Below are 20,596 nucleotides of genomic sequence, written 5' to 3'. Positions count from 1 at the left end.
TCACCAAAGCCCCATATACTACCCACCACTGCGACCTGTACGCTCTCGTTGGCTGGCCCTCGCTCCATACTCGTCGCCAAACCCACTGGCTCCAGGTCATCTACAACACCCTGCTAGATAAAGTCCCTCCTTATCTCAGCTCGCTGGTCACCATAGCAGCACTGACCTGTAGCACTCACTCAGCAGGTATATCTCTCTGGTCACCCCCAAAACCAATTCTACCTTTGGCGGCCTCTCCTTCCAGTTCTCTGCTGCCAAAAGTCTCTGAAACTGGAAACACTTATCTCCCTCACAAGCTTTAAGCACCAGCTATCAAAGCAGCTCACAGATTACTGCACCTGTTCATAGCCCATCTATGATTTAGCCCAAACAGCTACCTCTTCCCCTACTGTATTTATTTATTTTGCTCCTTTGCACCCCATTGTTTCTATCTCTACTTTGCACATTCTTCCACTGCAAATCTACCATTCCAGTGTTTTACTTGCTATATTGTATTTACTTTGCCACCATGGCCTTTTTTTGCCTTTACCTCCCTTATCTCACCTCATTTGCTCACATTGTATATAGACTTGTTTATACTGTATTATTGACTGTATGTTTGTTTTGCTCCATGTGTAACTCTGTGTCGTTGTATGTGTCGAACTGCTTTGCTTTATCTTGGCCAGGTCGCAATTGTAAATGAGAACTTGTTCTCAACTTGACTACCTGGTTAAATAAAGGTGAAAAAATTAAAATAAAAAAAAAACATTAAAAATGATGGAACGCCTGCAGGAGATGGTGTGATCTAGAGTTAGAATGATAGAACTGGAATTAAAATAGACTTCATTCTAAGAGACCACTAGGGGTACATCCTGCCTGTGTAAGCTATAGCTCTGACTTCCTGTCCAGTGTGGATGTTAACTTCCTCCTCTCTATCTGTGGTGTCTGTGTCCTGTGTTTCAGGAGAGACACGCAGCCATGGTGCGCAGGAACAAAGAGCTGAGGGAAGAGCTGACAGCGTGAGCCCCACCTCTCCCCAACGTCCACCAATCACGTCCCTCCACCCAGCCTCACCCCTGGAAACTCCACAGCAGACACCAAGCCCTGGAGTCCTGGAGGGTGGAGGACTTCACTACCAACACACTACACCACCCACCCTGACCCATCCATACACAAACACACAAACACACACACACACACACACACACACACACACACACACACACACACACACACACACACACACACACACACACACACACACACACACACTCTCACACACACACACACACACACACGCACACACACATACACACACACACACACACACACACACACACACACACACACACACACACACACACACACACACACACACACACACACACACACACACACACACACACACACACACACACACACACACACACACACACACACAATTACACACATGCTGTGAACTCACATTAAAAATCTGCCAAACTCTCGGCTTAAAATGTCCACATGTCCTCAAATGATCTTGAGGTAGCTGGAACAAGAGGAGGTGATTGGTCCTCTTTACAGTTTTTTTCGATTGCTAAACGACAGTGGACACAACTGGAGTCACATGTGCAAAACTCTAACTACAGTCTGCACAGCAGCAGTTCATGTGGACCAAACTCTAGTTCGTTTTTCATTGCTTGAACACAGTTTTCAAAACTCTACACACTTATCCCATGACTTTAACCACAACCTGCAAAACACTGTGGATTTACAGCACTTTGTTCAAATGCTAACACACTGCTGTCAAATCTGTGAACCACACATTCAAAACGGAATAGATTTCAGCCTTGTGCCTTTCAAACACTGCTGATTGCAATTTCAGCTGAAAGGCTAAGCAGGTGTCTTGTTTTAGACTTGTTAGTGAACACACACACATATTACAGTATATATAGGTAGAGCTCAGAAAGACTCATTTTGGAAATGGAACAAGGAAGATGGGTTCGTGGAGGGAGAAGGGTGGCAGGGAGAGGGCGGATGCATGGAGGAAGACAAAGAAGACAAAGAGCTATTATTTCAGATGAAATACGGGCTACACTTATAGACCATGTCGTGAACCATGGTCTCTCATTGAGAGAGGCAGGGTTGAGGGTGCAACCCAATCTGCAAAGATCCACAGTGGCATCTGTAATGCAAATTTTCCATCATACAAACAGGTGAGAGTTACATCCTTACAGTAAATGAAAACATTAGAGGAATCTATTTTGTATTGCAATTATAGAATATTTACACAGATATATATTACAGTAAGTTTGACTGTAAAATATATTTTTACAACAGGACCCAAAGGCTGCCCCCAACAGGAGGAAGAGGAAAAATATTTTCAGATGCGCAGGAAAATGCTATTGTTGACATGGTTGTTGTCAACACTGCAATAAAACTGCGGGAGATTCAAGATAGAGTGCTGGCTGATAATGATATATTTGAAAATGTTAATTCTGTCAGCACAACAACTATTGCTCGAGTCCTAAAGAAACACCAAGTTACAATGAAACAGTTATACACTGTACCGTTTGAGAGAAACAGTGAACGGGTAAAAGAGCAAAGATACCAATATGTCCAGGTAAGACGTCTGAGGTTACGTACACAGCTATACAAAATATTTACAGTAAAAAAAACACTAGCATTTCTACAGTAAAACTGTGCACTTACTGTTTTTCAGAGAGTAATGGAGGTGGAAGCACTGGAAAGACCACATTCATTTGTATTTATCGATGAAGCTGGATTTAACCTTGCCAAAACACGGCGCAGAGGAAGGAATGTTATAGGTCAAAGAGCCACTGTGGAGGTTCCAGGCCAAAGGGGGGGAAATATCACCATGTGTGCTGCAATGGCCAATGATGGTTTGCTTCTCAACACACCACTCATTGGCCCATACAACACAGAAAGGCTTATAGCTTTCCTAGAACAGCTCTATGCTCAGCTAGTGCCAGCAGAACAGGGGAGCCAGTAAGAAACCCCCAAGTTTTTGTCATAGTTTGCGATAACGTTGCTTTTCACCACTCTGCAGCTGTCACAGATTGGTTTGCAGCACATCACAGATTTATGATTTTGTACCTGCCTGCATATTCACCCTTCCTCAACCCAATAGAGGAGTTTTTCTCTGCCTGGAGGTGGAAAGTGTTTGGTCACCACCCACATGACCAAATGTCTCTTTTGGAAGCCATGCGTGCCGGATGTGAGGACACGAGTCAGAGGACTGCCGGGGATGGATAAGACACTCCAGAAGGTTCTTCCCCAGGTGCATGGCAAGAGAAAACATTAGATGTGATGTTGAAGAAAACCTGTGGCCTGATGCTAGAGAGAGGCAGGATTAGCTCCTCAATTATTTGTTCGAATTACAGTATGTACTTTTAGTTTCTACCTTTTTTTCTCATTACTGTAATTCCGTAAATTACTACAGACTATTGAAGCAAACTGCTAATTTTCATTTACCTTAAAGAATTGTTATGTTCTAAAAAGTTTAATAAATCATATGAAAGAATGTCACTCTTTACTTTGAAGAAAATATTACTTTGTATGAAGTCACTGAAATTGTTCAAATGTAAAGATGAAAAGTTTGTATTTTCTGTATTGGTGTTTGATGCTAGTGTTTTTACTCTCAGTGTGTTCTGAGTGACAGTGTGTGTTATCTCAGTGAGGGTTGTGCATAGTGTTTGGCTGCACTGAGCGTGTTTTGAGCCATGTGTTAAGAGTTGTGTTGCTTGGAATGAGTTTTGCAGGTGATGTGAACTGTTTAGCTCAGGTGACTGTTGGTAGTGCAGACTGTAGTTAGAGTTTTGCACATGTGACTCCAGTTGTGCCCACTGTCGTTTAGCAATCGAAAAAAACTGTAACAATGTGTCTCCAGAGGGAGCAGCTGTTTATCACTTCCTCCAGACTGACCCCTGACTATATATGGCAGCCTGTTCCCTATAAAGTGCACTGCTGTTGACCAGAGTAGTGCAGAAAAAGGGTATAGTGTTCCATTTGGGATGCAGGCCAGGTGATTAACTTTAGCTTACTCTAGTCTGATATGTCCACTGAATCTGGAGACTTGAATGTTATGATGACATCATAGAGCCACCATACATGACATCCTGGCCAGTAGAATGTTCTAAAGCCCCCTTTCCTTTATCTTGACAGACATGTTCACTCTAAGTCTATGTGTGTGTGTGTGTGTGTGTGTGTGTGTGTGTGTGTGTGTGTGTGTGTGTGTGTGTGTGTTTCAAGTGAGGTGTCATATCATCAGCGTCCTCTCTCTGGTAGTTCCATACATAGAGAATGGATGCTCCACATTCAGCACACTACAATGACCCTGTTTAAATATGTCACAACGATCTGCCTGCATCCTCCACATGCTGACTACTGCAGTACAAGTGTTCTCCCTCCATGTGTCTCAAGCTTCGCTGAATAAAGCTTTGGGGTTCTGTCAACATGACATGTACCATCTCACTATTTTCTGTGCTAAAGACAAGGGAACATTTAAACTGCCAAATAAAAGAACCAATGACCTAAACATGTTGAGTGGTTGATGTTTTACGACTGACTGTCCTGCTGTCGATAAGAGACGTTGAGTAGGCTACTGTAAGTGATGTCAGTAGAACAGGGTCCCTAACTCGGTCCTGGGGACTGAACGTTCCCTTGGGGGCCTCGGGACCCAGTTTGAGAAACCCTGAAGTAGACTATCACCCATTATTTTATTTCCTTTTCTTTTTAAATGCTCCCGATTGTAGCTGGTTATTGGGACAAACAAAACAATGTAAATCACATTTGTCTTAATCTGGATTTATTGTGTTGAATGTAGAGCAACATTAGCAGAGTGGAGTTTGGTCCCACATCAAGGCAACAGGGACTGTTTACAGGCTTGCTGGGTTAGGTACTGTAACCCTGGGTTACTGTAGAATACATGGTGGGCAGCAAACCAATCAGAGAGGAGGAGGCAACTACTCATCAAACACAAAAAACATTGAAAATGGCTAAAAAACATAATACATTAAACGTGTAAATGTATATGTGAGTATTCTTGGAATCTCTGAAATATGTTTAACTGCATTCTCAACTTCCTTCTCAATTGTATCTTCTAAGAGTGGAGTTGTGTCGCGACAGAGATCTTTCTGTGGATCCATGAATGTCGCTGGTGGCAGACTGAGACAATCCACCTGTTTCTTATAGAAGTCCAGTTCAGTAGCAGTGAGCTCCCGTCTCCTACTGTAGAGTGTTAGAGAGGTGAAGGTCTTCCCATCCTCATCCCATCTCTCCAGGGTCAGGAGGCAGTCTGAGCACGTTGGCAGGAGAACCTCAGTAACAGGGATGGGGGTCACTGAGGTCCATGTTTTATTGTCATGCAGAGTAAAGTTAGAGTTGATCCTGTAGCATTTGAATCGAAAAGCATTTAGATGTGGAATACCGATGCCAAAGAAATGGGAGATGTCAAGAATGTTGTTCTGGGTACCGACCGGCACAGAGATCTCTATCCAGGCACTGTGTAATAAGGTATACAGTATTTGTTCCCAGAAAGGACCATCCGAACTCTCAGCAATATACATCCACTTCCCCAGAGTCTGCAAGATGGAAAGGCAGATAGACAATCTGGGTCAGCTGACACAAACAACCCTGTCTCCCTAACCATGGGTGGACAGACAGATGACGGACAGACAGATGACAGACAGACAGACGTACGGACAGACAGATGACGGACAGACAGATACACGGACAGACAGATACACGGACAGACAGATGACGGACAGACAGATGACGGACAGACAGAAGACGGACAGACAGACGTACGGACAGACAGATGACAGACAGACAGATGGACAGATGACGGACAGACAGATACACGGACAGACAGATGACGGACAGACAGATGACGGACAGACAGATACACGGACAGACAGATACACGGACAGACAGATGACGGACAGACAGATGACGGACAGACAGACAGACAGGTGGATGGACAGACAGACAGTACAGTTCAGTACATAGTACCTGATTGACACTGCTCAGCTCCAGTGGTCTCAGGAGATCCTCACAGGTTAAAGGGGCCGCCTGGGAGCCACTCACTGAGAGAAGGCCCAGGACAACAGTGACACACACAGCCAGCATCATATCTCAATATGTCTCACTCACTATAATGACTCTCCCTGTGTCTCTGTACAGTAAGTCTGTCTCACTCACTATAATGACTCTCCCTGTGTCTCTGTACAGTAAGTCTGTCTCACTCACTATAATGACTCTCCCTGTGTCTCTGTACAGTAAGTCTGTCTCACTCACTATAATGACTCTCCCTGTGTCTCTGTACAGTAAGTCTGTCTCACTCACTCTAATGACTCTCCCTGTGTCTCTGTACAGTAAGTCTGTCTCACTCACTATAATGACTCTCCCTGTGTCTCTGTACAGTAAGTCTGTCTCACTCACTCTAATGACTCTCCCTGTGTCTCTGTACAGTAAGTCTGTCTCACTCACTCTAATGACTCTCCCTGTGTCTCTGTACAGTAAGTCTGTCTCACTCACTATAATGACTCTCCCTGTGTCTCTGTACAGTAAGTCTGTCTCACTCACTATAATGACTCTCCCTGTGTCTCTGTACAGTAAGTCTGTCTCACTCACTATAATGACTCTCCCTGTGTCTCTGTACAGTAAGTCTGTCTCACTCACTATAATGACTCTCCCTGTGTCTCTGTACAGTAAGTCTGTCTCACTCACTATAATGACTCTCCCTGTGTCTCTGTACAGTAAGTCTGTCTCACTCACTATAATGACTCTCCCTGTGTCTCTGTACAGTAAGTCTGTCTCACTCACTATAATGACTCTCCCTGTGTCTCTGTACAGTAAGTCTGTCTCACTCACTATAATGACTCTCCCTGTGTCTCTGTACAGTAAGTCTGTCTCACTCACTATAATGACTCTCCCTGTGTCTCTGTACAGTAAGTCTGTCTCACTCACTATAATGACTCTCCCTGTGTCTCTGTACAGTAAGTCTGTCTCTCTCTGCCTGTTGATGTTTCAGTGATGCTCAGGATACTTCCCATCTTTATATAATCTGTTTTCTCTCCTCTGCCTTTCATGGTAGTACAGATCAGATGTCAGGGACATTTACTGTTTGTTCTGTCTGGCAGAGGAGGCTGGTATGAGGATCTATAGGAGGACGGGCTCATTGTAATGGCTGGAATGGGATAATTGGAACGGTATCAAACACATCAAGCATATGGAAACTGTGTTTGACTCCGTTCCATTTTACTACATTCCAGCCAATACAATGAGGCCGTCCTCCTATAGCTCCTCCCTGCTCTGCTGTCTGGGTTCACAGTTCCACCACTGTTGCTAAATCTAAACAAGACAAAGTCCCACTCCTAATCTCGTGTGGACAGACTACATAACATAAAATGAGTATCTGATGCAATATTTTAGTTCTGAAATTTCATCACATGCGCAGAATACAACAGGTGATTTTTTTAACCTTTATTTCACTTGTCAAGTCAGTTAAGAACCAATTGTTAGTTTCAATGACGGCCTAGGAACAGTGGGTTAACTGCCTGTTCAGGGGCAGAACGACAGATTTGTACCTTGTCAGCTCAGGGATTTGAACTTGAAACCTTTCGGTTACTAGTCCAACGCTCTAACCACTAGGCTACCCTGACCTTAAATGAAAATGCTTACTTACAAGCCCTTAATCAGCAATGCAGCTTTAAGAAAAATAAGTGTTAAGTAAAATATAGATTAATAAAAAATAAAAGTAACAAGTAATTAAAGAGCAGCAATAAAATAACAATAGCGAGGCTATATACAGGGGGTACCGGTACAGAGTCAATTAAAGTGACTATGCATAGATAATAAACAGAGAGTTAAAGAAGGGGGGGCAATGCAAGTAGTCTGGGTAGTCATTTGATTAGCTCAGGGCTGCCCAACCCTCTTCCCGGAGATCTACCATCCTGTGGGTTTTACATCCAACCCTAATTTAACACACCATACTCTACTAATTAGCTACTCAAGAAGACCTTAACAAGCTAAATTAGATATGCTACATAAGGGTTGGACTGAAAACCTACAGGACAGTAGATCTCCAAGAAGAGGGTTGGGCAGCCCTGGATCAGCTGTTCAGGAGTCTAGTGGCTTGTGGGTAGAAGCTGTTTAGAAGCCTCTTGGACCTAGACTTGGCGCTCCGGTACCGCTTGCCGTGCGGTAGCAGAGAGAACAGTCTATGACTAGGGTGTCTGGAGTCTATGACAATTTTTAGGGCATTCCTCTGACACCGCCTGGTATAGAGGTCCTGGATGGCAGGAAGCTTGGCCCCAGTGATGTACTGGGCCGTACGCACTACCCTCTGTAGTGGCTTACGGTCGGAGGCCGAGCAGTTGCCATACCAGGCAGTGATGCAACCAGTCAGGATGCTCTCGATGGTGCAGCTGTAAAACGTTTTGAGTATCTGAGGTCTCATGCCAAGTCTTTTCAGCCTCCTGAGGGGAAATAGACTTTGTCGTTCCCTCTTCACGGCTGTGTGTTTGGACCATGATAGTTTGTTGGTGAGATGGACACCAAAGAACTTGAAGCTCTCAACCTGCTCTACCACTGCCCCGAACGAACCCATTCCTAAACAAAACCTGAACTCAGGGGTCAGCATAACATACTGACTGTAAAAACAACCTGAACTCCAAGGTCCATGTAACATACTGACCATAAAAACAACCTGAACTCAGGGGTCAACGTAACATACTGACTGTAAAAACAACCTGAACTCAGGGGTCAACGTAACATACTGACTGTAAAAACAACCTGAACTCAGGGGTCAACGAAACATACTGACTGTAAAAACAACCTGAACTCCAAGGTCCATGTAACATACTGACCATAAAAACAACCTGAACTCAGGGGTCAACGTAACATACTGACTGTAAAAACAACCTGAACTCAGGGGTCAACGTAACATACTGACTGTAAAGACAACCTGAACTCAGGGGTCAACGTAACATACTGACTGTAAAAACAACCTGAACTCAGGGGTCAACGTAACATACTGACTGTAAAAACAACCTGAACTCAGGGGTCAACGTAACATACTGACTGTAAAAACAACCTGAACTCCAAGGTCCATGTAACATACTGACCATAAAAACAACCTGAACTCAGGGGTCAACGTAACATACTGACTGTAAAAACAACCTGAACTCAGGGGTCAACGTAACATACTGACTGTAAAGACAACCTGAACTCCAAGGTCCATGTAACATACTGACCATAAAAACAACCTGAACTCAGGGGTCAACGTAACATACTGACTGTAAAAACAACCTGAACTCAGGGGTCAACGTAACATACTGACTGTAAAAACAACCTGAACTCCAAGGTCCATGTAACATACTGACCATTAAAACAACCTGAACTCAGGGGTCAACTTAACATACTGACTGTAAAAACAACCTGAACTCCAAGGTCCATGTAACATACTGACCATTAAAACAACCTGAACTCAGGGGTCAACGTAACATACTGACTGTAAAAACAACCTGAACTCCAAGGTCCATGTAACATACTGACCATAAAAACAACCTGAACTCAGGGGTCAACGTAACATACTGACTGTAAAAACAACCTGAACTCCAAGGTCCATGTAACATACTGACCATTAAAACAACCTGAACTCAGGGGTCAACGTAACATACTGACTGTAAAAACAACCTGAACTCAGGGGTCAACGTAACATACTGACTGTAAAAACAACCTGAACTCCAAGATCCATGTAACATACTGACCATAAAAACAACCTGAACTCAGGGGTCAACGTAACATACTGACTGTAAAAACAACCTGAACTCAGGGGTCAACGTAACATACTGACTGTAAAAACAACCTGAACTCCAAGGTCCATGTAACATACTGACCATTAAAACAACCTGAACTCAGGGGTCAACATAATATACTGACTGTAAAAGAGACAATAATAGGGCCTGTAACAAGTGTACTTGCTGGGTATGTGGCTAGATTATCAGTCTGAATACAGGAGCGGCAGGGTAGCCTAGTGGTTAGAGTGTTGGACTAGTAACCGGAAGGTTGCAATGTCAAACCCCTGTACAAATCTGTCGTTCTGCCTCTGAACAGGCAGTTAACTGTTCGTAGGACGTCATTGAAAATATGTGTGTGTGTGTGTGTGTGTGTGTGTGTGTGTGTGTAACATTTCAACTGCCAAATAAAAGAACCAATGACCTAAACATGTTGAGTGGTTGATGTTTTAGGAAGGACTGTCCTGCTGTCGATAAGAGACGTTGAGTAGGCTACTGTAAGTGATGTCAGTAGAACAGGGTCCCTAACTCGGTCCTGGGGACTGAACGTTCCCTTGGGGGCCCCGGGACCCAGTTTGAGAAACCCGGAAGTAGACTATCACCAATTCTTTTATTTCCTTTTCTTTTTAAATGCTCCTGATTGTAGCTGGTTATTGGGACAAACAAAACAATGTAAATCACATTTGTCTTAATCTGGATTTATTGTGTTGAATGTAGAGCAACATTAGCAGAGTGGAGTTTGGTCCCACATCAAGGCATCAGGGACTGTTTACAGGCTTGCTGGGTTAGGTACTGTAACCCTGGGTTACTGTAGAATACATGGTGGGCAGCAAACCAATCAGAGAGGAGGAGGCAACTAATCAACTACTCATTTCAAACATTGAAAATGGCTAAAAAACATAATACATTAAACGTGTAAATGTATATGTGAGTATTCTTGGAATCTCTGAAATAAGTTCAACTGCATTCTCAACTTCCTTCTCAATTGTATCTTCTAAGAGTGGAGTTGTGTCGCGACAGAGATCTTTCTGTGGATCCATGAATGTCGCTGGTGGCAGACTGAGACAATCCACCTGTTTCTTATAGAAGTCCAGTTCAGTAGCAGTGAGCTCCCGTCTCCTACTGTAGAGTGTTAGAGAGGTGAAGGTCTTCCCATCCTCATCCCATCTCTCCAGGGCCAGGAGGCAGTCTGAGCACGTTGGCAGGAGAACCTCAGTAACAGGGCTGGGGGTCACTGAGGTCCATGTTTTATTGTCATGCAGAGTAAAGTTAGAGTTGATCCTGTAGCATTTGAATCGAAAAACATTTAGATGTGGAATACCGATGCCAAAGAAATGGGAGATGTCAAGAATGTTGTTCTGGGTACCGACCGGCACAGAGATCTCTATCCAGGCACTGTGTAATAAGGTATACAGTATTTGTTCCCAGAAAGGACCATCCGAACTCTCAGCAATATACATCCACTTCCCCAGAGTCTGCAAGATGGAAAGGCAGATAAACAATAACTGGGTCAGCTGACACAACCAACCCTGTCTCCCTAACCATGGGTGGACAGACAGAAGACGGACAGACAGACGGACGTATGGACAGACAGATGACAGACAGACGGACGGACAGATGACAGACAGACAGATACACGGACAGACAGATGACAGATACACAGACAGGCAGATGACGGACAGACAGATACACGGACAGACAGATGACGGACAGACAGATGACAGACAGATAGACGTACGGACAGACAGATGACGGACAGACAGATACACGGACAGACAGATGACGGACAGACAGATGACAGACAGACGTACGGACAGATGACGGACAGACAGATACACGGACAGACAGATACACGGACAGACAGATGACGGACAGACAGATGACGGACAGACAGATACACGGACAGACAGATACACGGACAGACAGATGACGGACAGACAGATGACGGACAGACAGATACACGGACAGACAGATACACGGACGGACAGATGACGGACAGACAGATACACGGACAGACAGATACACGGACAGACAGATACACAGACAGGCAGATGACGGACAGACAGATACACGGACAGACAGATGACGGACAGACAGATGACAGACAGACAGACGTACGGACAGACAGATGACGGACAGACAGATACACGGACAGACAGATGACGGACAGACAGATGACAGACAGACGTACGGACAGATGACGGACAGACAGATACACGGACAGACAGATACACGGACAGACAGATGACGGACAGACAGATGACGGACAGACAGATACACGGACAGACAGATACACGGACAGACAGATGACGGACAGACAGATGACGGACAGACAGATACACGGACAGACAGATACACGGACAGACAGATGACGGACAGACAGATGACAGACAGACAGATGACAGGTGCATGGACAGACAGACAGTACAGTTCAGTAGATAGTACCTGATTGACACTGCTCAGCTCCAGTGGTCTCAGGAGATCATCACAGGTTAAAGGGGCCGCCTGGGAGCCACTCACTGAGAGAAGGCCCAGGACAACAGTGACACACACAGCCAGCATCATATCTCAATATGTCTCACTCACTATAATGACTCTCCCTGTGTCTCTGTACAGTAAGTCTGTCTCACTCACTATAATGACTCTCCCTGTGTCTCTGTACAGTAAGTCTGTCTCACTCACTATAATGACTCTCCCTGTGTCTCTGTACAGTAAGTCTGTCTCACTCACTATAATGACTCTCCCTGTGTCTCTGTACAGTAAGTCTGTCTCACTCACTATAATGACTCTCCCTGTGTCTCTGTACAGTAAGTCTGTCTCACTCACTCTAATGACTCTCCCTGTGTCTCTGTACAGTAAGTCTGTCTCACTCACTATAATGACTCTCCCTGTGTCTCTGTACAGTAAGTCTGTCTCACTCACTATAATGACTCTCCCTGTGTCTCTGTACAGTAAGTCTGTCTCACTCACTATAATGACTCTCCCTGTGTCTCTGTACAGTAAGTCTGTCTCACTCACTATAATGACTCTCCCTGTGTCTCTGTACAGTAAGTCTGTCTCACTCACTCTAATGACTCTCCCTGTGTCTCTGTACAGTAAGTCTGTCTCACTCACTCTAATGACTCTCCCTGTGTCTCTGTACAGTAAGTCTGTCTCACTCACTATAATGACTCTCCCTGTGTCTCTGTACAGTAAGTCTGTCTCACTCACTATAATGACTCTCCCTGTGTCTCTGTACAGTAAGTCTGTCTCACTCTGCCTGTTGATGTTTCAGTGATGCTCAGGATACTTCCCATCTTTATATAATCTGTTTTCTCTCCTCTGCCTTTCATGGTAGTACAGATCAGATGTCAGGGACATTTACTGTTTGTTCTGTCTGGCAGAGGAGGCTGGTATGAGGATCTATAGGAGGACGGGCTCATTGTAATGGCTGGAATGGGATAATTGGAACGGTATCAAACACATCAAGCATATGGAAACTGTGTTTGACTCCGTTCCATTTTACTACATTCCAGCCAATACAATGAGGCCGTCCTCCTATAGCTCCTCCCTGCTCTGCTGTCTGGGTTCACAGTTCCACCACTGTTGCTAAATCTAAACAAGACAAAGTCCCACTCCTAATCTCGTGTGGACAGACTACATAACATAAAATGAGTATCTGATGCAATATTTTAGTTCTGAAATTTCATCACATGCGCAGAATACAACAGGTGATTTTTTTAACCTTTATTTCACTTGTCAAGTCAGTTAAGAACCAATTGTTAGTTTCAATGACGGCCTAGAAACAGTGGGTTAACTGCCTGTTCAGGGGCAGAATGACAGATTTGTACCTTGTCAGCTCAGGGATTTGAACTTGAAACCTTTCGGTTACTAGTCCAACGCTCTAACCACTAGGCTACCCTGACCTTAAATGAAAATGCTTACTTACAAGCCCTTAATCAGCAATGCAGCTTTAAGAAAAATAAGTGTTAAGTAAAATATAGATTAATAAAAAATAAAAGTAACAAGTAATTAAAGAGCAGCAATAAAATAACAATAGCGAGGCTATATACAGGGGGTACCGGTACAGAGTCAATTAAAGTGACTATGCATAGATAATAAACAGAGAGTTAAAGAAGGGGGGCAATGCAAGTAGTCTGGGTAGTCATTTGATTAGCTCAGGGCTGCCCAACCCTCTTCCGGAGATCTACCATCCTGTGGGTTTTACATCCAACCCTAATTTAACACACCATACTCTACTAATTAGCTACTCAAGAAGACCTTAACAAGCTAAATTAGATATGCTACATAAGGGTTGGACTGAAAACCTACAGGACAGTAGATCTCCAAGAAGAGGGTTGGGCAGCCCTGGATCAGCTGTTCAGGAGTCTAGTGGCTTGTGGGTAGAAGCTGTTTAGAAGCCTCTTGGACCTAGACTTGGCGCTCCGGTACCGCTTGCTGTGCGGTAGCAGAGAGAACAGTCTATGACTAGGGTGTCTGGAGTCTATGACAATTTTTAGGGCATTCCTCTGACACCGCCTGGTATAGAGGTCCTGGATGGCAGGAAGCTTGGCCCCAGTGATATACTGGGCTGTTCGCACTACCCTCTGTAGTGGCTTACGGTCGGAGGCCGAGCAGTTGCCATACCAGGCAATGATGCAACCAGTCAGGATGCTCTCGGTGGTGCAGCTGTAAAACGTTTTGAGTATCTGAGGTCTCATGCCAAGTCTTTTCAGCCTCCTGAGGGGAAATAGACTTTGTCGTTCCCTCTTCACGGCTGTGTGTTTGGACCATGATAGTTTGTTGGTGAAATGGACACCAAGGAACTTGAAGCTCTCAACCTGCTCTACCACTGCCCCGAACGAACCCATTCCTAAACAAAACCTGAACTCAGGGGTCAGCATAACATACTGACTGTAAAAACAACCTGAACTCCAAGGTCCATGTAACATACTGACCATAAAAACAACCTGAACTCAGGGGTCAACGTAACATACTGACTGTAAAAACAACCTGAACTCAGGGGTCAACGTAACATACTGACTGTAAAAACAACCTGAACTCAGGGGTCAACGTAACATACTGACTGTAAAAACAACCTGAACTCAGGGGTCAACGTAACATACTGACTGTAAAAACAACCTGAACTCCAAGGTCCATGTAACATACTGACTGTAAAAACAACCTGAACTCAGGGGTCAACGTAACATTCTGACTGTAAAAACAACCTGAACTCCAAGGTCCATGTAACATACTGACCATAAAAACAACCTGAACTCCAAGGTCCATGTAACATACTGACCATAAAAACAACCTGAACTCAGGGGTCAACGTAACATACTGACTGTAAAAACAACCTGAACTCAGGGGTCAACGTAACATACTGACTGTAAAAACAACCTGAACTCCAAGGTCCATGTAACATACTGACTGTAAAAACAACCTGAACTCAGGGGTCAACGTAACATACTGACTGTAAAAACAACCTGAACTCCAAGGTCCATGTAACATACTGACCATAAAAACAACCTGAACTCAGGGGTCAACATAACATACTGACTGTAAAAACAACCTGAACTCCAAGGTCCATGTAACATACTGACCATAAAAACAACCTGAACTCAGGGGTCAACGTAACATACTGACTGTAAAAACAACCTGAACTCAGGGGTCAACGTAACATACTGACTGTAAAAACAACCTGAACTCCCAGGTCCATGTAACATACTGACCATAAAAACAACCTGAACTCAGGGGTCAACGTAACATACTGACCATAAAAACAACCTGAACTCAGGGGTCAACGTAACATACTGACTGTAAAAACAACCTGAACTCAGGGGTCAACGTAACATACTGACTGTAAAAACAACCTGAACTCCCAGGTCCATGTAACATACTGACCATTAAAACAACCTGAACTCAGGGGTCAACATAATATACTGACTGTAAAAGAGACAATAATAGGGCCTGTAACAAGTGTACTTGCTGGGTATGTGGCTAGATTATCAGTCTGAATACAGGGGCGGCAGGGTAGCCTAGTGGTTAGAGTGTTGGACTAGTAACCGGAAGGTTGCAAGTTCAAACCCCTGAGTTCAAACCCCAAAGTACCCCAAAGTACAAATCTGTCGTTCTGCCACTGAATAGGCAGTTAACTGTTCCTAGGACGTCATTGAAAATAAGAATTTGTTCTTAACTGACTTGCCTGGTTAAATAAAGGTAATAAAATTTAAAAAACACCCAGAGGGCATGAGACCATAGTGGTAAACACTACTTCTGTTAAGAGAAACAGGACATTGTGTCGGGACAGAGATCTTTCTGTGGATCCATGCTGGTGGCAGACTGAGACACCAAGGAGAACCGGGAGGCCCACCTGGCAGCGATGATGGAATGATTGTGAGAGAAGACTGGCCAGTAGTACTGTGGTAGTAGTAATGGTGTAGCAGGGTAATTATGTAACAGTAATGTAAGATGGAGCAGATCAAGGAGAACCGCCAGGCCCAATTGACCATCCTACCGATCCTCAACTTCGGCGATGTCAATAACAAAATACCCTACTCAATAAATTGGATACAGTCTATCACAGTGCCCTCCATTTTGTCATCAAAGCCCCATATACTACCCACCACTGCGACCTGTACGCTCTCGTTGGCTGGCCCTCGCTCCATACTCGTCGCCAAACCCACTGGCTCCAGGTCATCTACAACACCCTGCTAGATAAAGTCCCTCCTTATCTCAGCTCGCTGGTCACCATAGCAGCACTGACCTGTAGCACTCACTCAGCAGGTATATCTCTCTGGTCACCCCCAAAACCAATTCTACCTTTGGCGGCCTCTCCTTCCAGTTCTCTGCTGCCAAAAGTCTCTGAAACTGGAAACACTTATCTCCCTCACAAGCTTTAAGCACCAGCTATCAGAGCAGCTCACAGATTACTGCACCTGTTCATAGCCCATCTATGATTTAGCCCAAACAGCTACCTCTTCCCCTACTGTATTTATTTATTTTGCTCCTTTGCACCCCATTGTTTCTATCTCTACTTTGCACATTCTTCCACTGCAAATCTACCATTCCAGTGTTTTACTTGCTATATTGTATTTACTTTGCCACCATGGCCTTTTTTTGCCTTTACCTCCCTTATCTCACCTCATTTGCTCACATTGTATATAGACTTGTTTATACTGTATTATTGACTGTATGTTTGTTTTGCTCCATGTGTAACTCTGTGTCGTTGTATGTGTCGAACTGCTTTGCTTTATCTTGGCCAGGTCGCAATTGTAAATGAGAACTTGTTCTCAACTTGACTACCTGGTTAAATAAAGGTGAAAAATTTTTTTTTTTAAAAACATTAAAAATGATGGAACGCCTGCAGGAGAAGGTGTGATCTAGAGTTAGAATGATAGAACTGGAATTAAAATAGACTTCATTCTAAGAGACCACTAGGGGTACATCCTGCCTGTGTAAGCTATAGCTCTGACTTCCTGTCCAGTGTGGATGTTAACTTCCTCCTCTCTATCTGTGGTGTCTGTGTCCTGTGTTTCAGGAGAGACACGCAGCCATGGTGCGCAGGAACAAAGAGCTGAGGGAAGAGCTGACAGCGTGAGCCCCACCTCTCCCCAACATCCACCAATCACGTCCCTCCACCCAGCCTCACCCCTGGAAACTCCACAGCAGACACCAAGCCCTGGAGTCCTGGAGGGTGGAGGACTTCACTACCAACACACTACACCACCCACCCTGACCCATCCATACACACACACACACACACACACACACACACACACACACACACACACACACACACACACACACACACACACACACACACACACACACACACACACACACACACACACACACACACAATCAGTATTAACAGTATTTTCCATTAGATAATTAATGATTTATTTTTTCCGAAGGGGAAAAAAATCAACAACATGAAAACATGGGTATTATTTTGTAAATACTTCATTTTTGTATCTATCTTGATGGGTAGGCTAGGCTGATTGAGCGCAAACAAGTGTATCAAATGCACTGTGTTGTACAATTTCAAATGTTTCTTTTGTTATCTAATTATTTATTGGTTCTTGAAATTTGAATCTACAATAATTTTTTTGTGAAAGTCTTTTTTGGTGTTGTGAGTTGGTTGTTAGCTGACTTTTGCATTGTTTTCTAATGATGTCAGTTTCTGTGTCTTTGTGAAGAATGTTAACAGGTCGTGAACTCAGACTCCTGACAGCGCATCCCATTTTATCACCTCACGCACACACACACACACACACACACACACACACACACACACACACACACACACACACACACACACACACACACACACACACACACACACACACACACACACACACACACACACACACACACACACATACATAAACACACACACACACACACACACACAATTACACACATGCTGTGAACTCACATTAAAAATCTGCCAAACTCTCGGCTTAAAATGTCCACATGTCCTCAAATGATCTTGAGGTAGCTGGAACAAGAGGAGGTGATTGGTCCTCTTTAACAATGTGTCTCCAGAGGGAGCAGCTGTTTATCACTTCCTCCAGACTGACCCCTGACTATATATCGCAGCCTGTTCCCTATAAAGTGCACTGCTGTTGACCAGAGTAGTGCAGAAAAAAAGGGTATAGTGTTCCATTTGGGATGCAGGCCAGGTGATTAACTTTAGCTTACTCTAGTCTGATATGTCCACTGAATCTGGAGACTTGAATATTATGATGACATCATAGAGCCACCATACATGACATCCTGGCCAGTAGAATGTTCTAAAGCCCACTTTCCTTTATCTTGACAGACATGTTCACTCTAAGTCTATGTGTGTGTGTGTGTGTGTGTGTGTGTGTGTGGTGTGTGTGTGTGTGTGTGTGTGTGTTTCAAGTGAGGTGTCATATCATCAGCGTCCTCTCTCTGGTAGTTCCATACATAGAGAATGGATGCTCCACATTCAGCACACTACAATGACTGTAAGTGATGTCAGTAGAACAGGGGTCCCTAACTCGGTCCTAGGGACTGAACGTTCCCTTGGGTGCCCCGGGACCCAGTTTGAGAAACCCTTAAGTAGACTATTACACATTCTTTTATTTCCTTTTCGTTTTAAATGTTCCTGATTGTAGCTGGTTATTGGGACAAACAAAACAATGTAAATCACATTTGTCTTAATCTGGATTTATTGTGTTGAATGTAGAGCAACATTAGCAGAGTGGAGTTTGGTCCCACATCAAGGCATCAGGGACTGTTTACAGGCTTGCTGGGTTAGGTACTGTAACCCTGGGTTACTGTTGCCCACATGTTGATTAGCAAACCAATCAGGGATGAGGAGGCAACTACTCATTAACCGAAAATGTCAGAAAATGGCTGATAAACAGAATTCTTTAATTCTTCAAATGCATTTCTGAGCATTCTTGGAATCTCTGAAATAAGTTCAACTGCATTCTCAACTTCCTTCTCAATTGTATCTTCTAAGAGTGGAGTTGTGTCGCGACAGAGATCTTTCTGTGGATCCATGAATGTCGCTGGTGGCAGACTGAGACAATCCACCTGTTTCTTATAGAAGTCCAGTTCAGTAGCAGTGAGCTCCCGTCTCCTACTGTAGAGTGTTAGAGAGGTGAAGGTCTTCCCATCCTCATCCCATCTCTCCAGGGCCAGGAGGCAGTCTGAGCACGTTGGCAGGAGAACCTCAGTAACAGGGATGGGGGTCACTGAGGTCCATGTGTTATTGTCATGCAGAGTAAAGTTAGAGTTGATCCTGGAGCATCCGAATCCAAAAGTATTTTGATGTGGAATACCGAAGCCAATGAACTGGGCGATGTCAAGAATGTTGTTCTGGGTACCGACTGGCACAGAGACCTCTATCCAGGCACTGTGTAATAAGGTATACAGTATTTGTTCCCAGAAAGGACGGTCTGAACTCTCAGCAATATACATCCACTTCCCCAGAGTCTGCAAGATGGAAAGGCAGATAGACAATAACTGGGTCAGCTGACACAAACAACCCTGTCTCTCTAATCATTGTTGGACAGACAGACGATGGACAGACAGACGTACGGACAGACAGACAGACAGACAGACAGACAGACAGACAGACAGACAGACAGGTAGACGGACAGGTAGACGGACAGACAGAAAAGTAGATGGACAGACAGACGGACAGACAGGTAGACGGACAGACAGACAGGTGGATGGACAGACAGACAGTACAGTTCAGTACATAGTACCTGATTGACACTGCTCAGCTCCAGTGGTCTCAGGAGATCCTCACAGGTTAAAGGGGCCGCCTGGGAGCCACTCACTGAGAGAAGGCCCAGGACAACAGTGACACACACAGCCAGCATCATATCTGTCTCACTCTGCCTGTTGATGTTTCAGTAATGCTAAGGATAGTTCCAGTCTTTACATGATCTAATGTTTGCTCTCCTCTGCCTTTCATGGTACAACAGATCAGCCAGTACAATGAGGCCGTCCTCCTATAGCTCCTCCCACTGTCCTGCTCTGCTGTCTGGGTTCACAGTTCCACCACTATTGCTTAATCTAAAAAGACTCCTAATCTCAAGTGGACAGACTACATAATTTAAAATGAGTATCTGGAGCAAAATAAGTAACATTTTAGTTCTGAGTTTCTGAAATTAACCTATTCTTAAACAAAACTTGAACTGAAGTGTCAACACAACATACTGACTGTAAAAACAACCTGAACTCAGGGATCAACATAACATACTGACTATAAAAACAACCTGAACTCAGGGGTCAACGTAACATACTGACTGTAAAAACAACCTAAACTCAGGGGTCAACATAACATACTGACT

General features: G+C 44.1%; 3 long non-coding RNA genes across 3 annotated transcripts; all 3 read right to left on the bottom strand.

The window, feature by feature from the left end:
* Positions 1-4,769: 4,769 nt before the first annotated feature.
* LOC135520866 (uncharacterized) lies at positions 4,770-7,141 on the bottom strand. The gene is made up of 2 exons (XR_010452456.1): positions 5,992-7,141; positions 4,770-5,561 (listed from the first exon to the last, which is right to left on the bottom strand). It is a non-coding gene; the product is annotated as an uncharacterized LOC135520866 (long non-coding RNA).
* A 3,320-nt stretch (positions 7,142-10,461) lies between these two features.
* Positions 10,462-13,206, bottom strand: LOC135520865 (uncharacterized). The gene is made up of 2 exons (XR_010452455.1): positions 12,225-13,206; positions 10,462-11,254 (listed from the first exon to the last, which is right to left on the bottom strand). It is a non-coding gene; the product is annotated as an uncharacterized LOC135520865 (long non-coding RNA).
* Positions 13,207-18,940: 5,734 nt separating this feature from the next.
* On the bottom strand, positions 18,941-20,348 carry LOC135520863 (uncharacterized). Its single transcript, XR_010452454.1, has 2 exons — positions 20,006-20,348; positions 18,941-19,730 (listed from the first exon to the last, which is right to left on the bottom strand). It is a non-coding gene; the product is annotated as an uncharacterized LOC135520863 (long non-coding RNA).
* Positions 20,349-20,596: the final 248 nt, after the last annotated feature.

The sequence above is a fragment of the Oncorhynchus masou genome, chromosome 29, assembly GCF_036934945.1.
Source record: "Oncorhynchus masou masou isolate Uvic2021 chromosome 29, UVic_Omas_1.1, whole genome shotgun sequence".
Taxonomy (NCBI): Eukaryota; Metazoa; Chordata; class Actinopteri; order Salmoniformes; family Salmonidae; genus Oncorhynchus; species Oncorhynchus masou.
The sequence above is the reverse complement of the archived record's forward strand: the minus strand, read 5'-3'. Positions and strand labels throughout refer to the sequence as shown.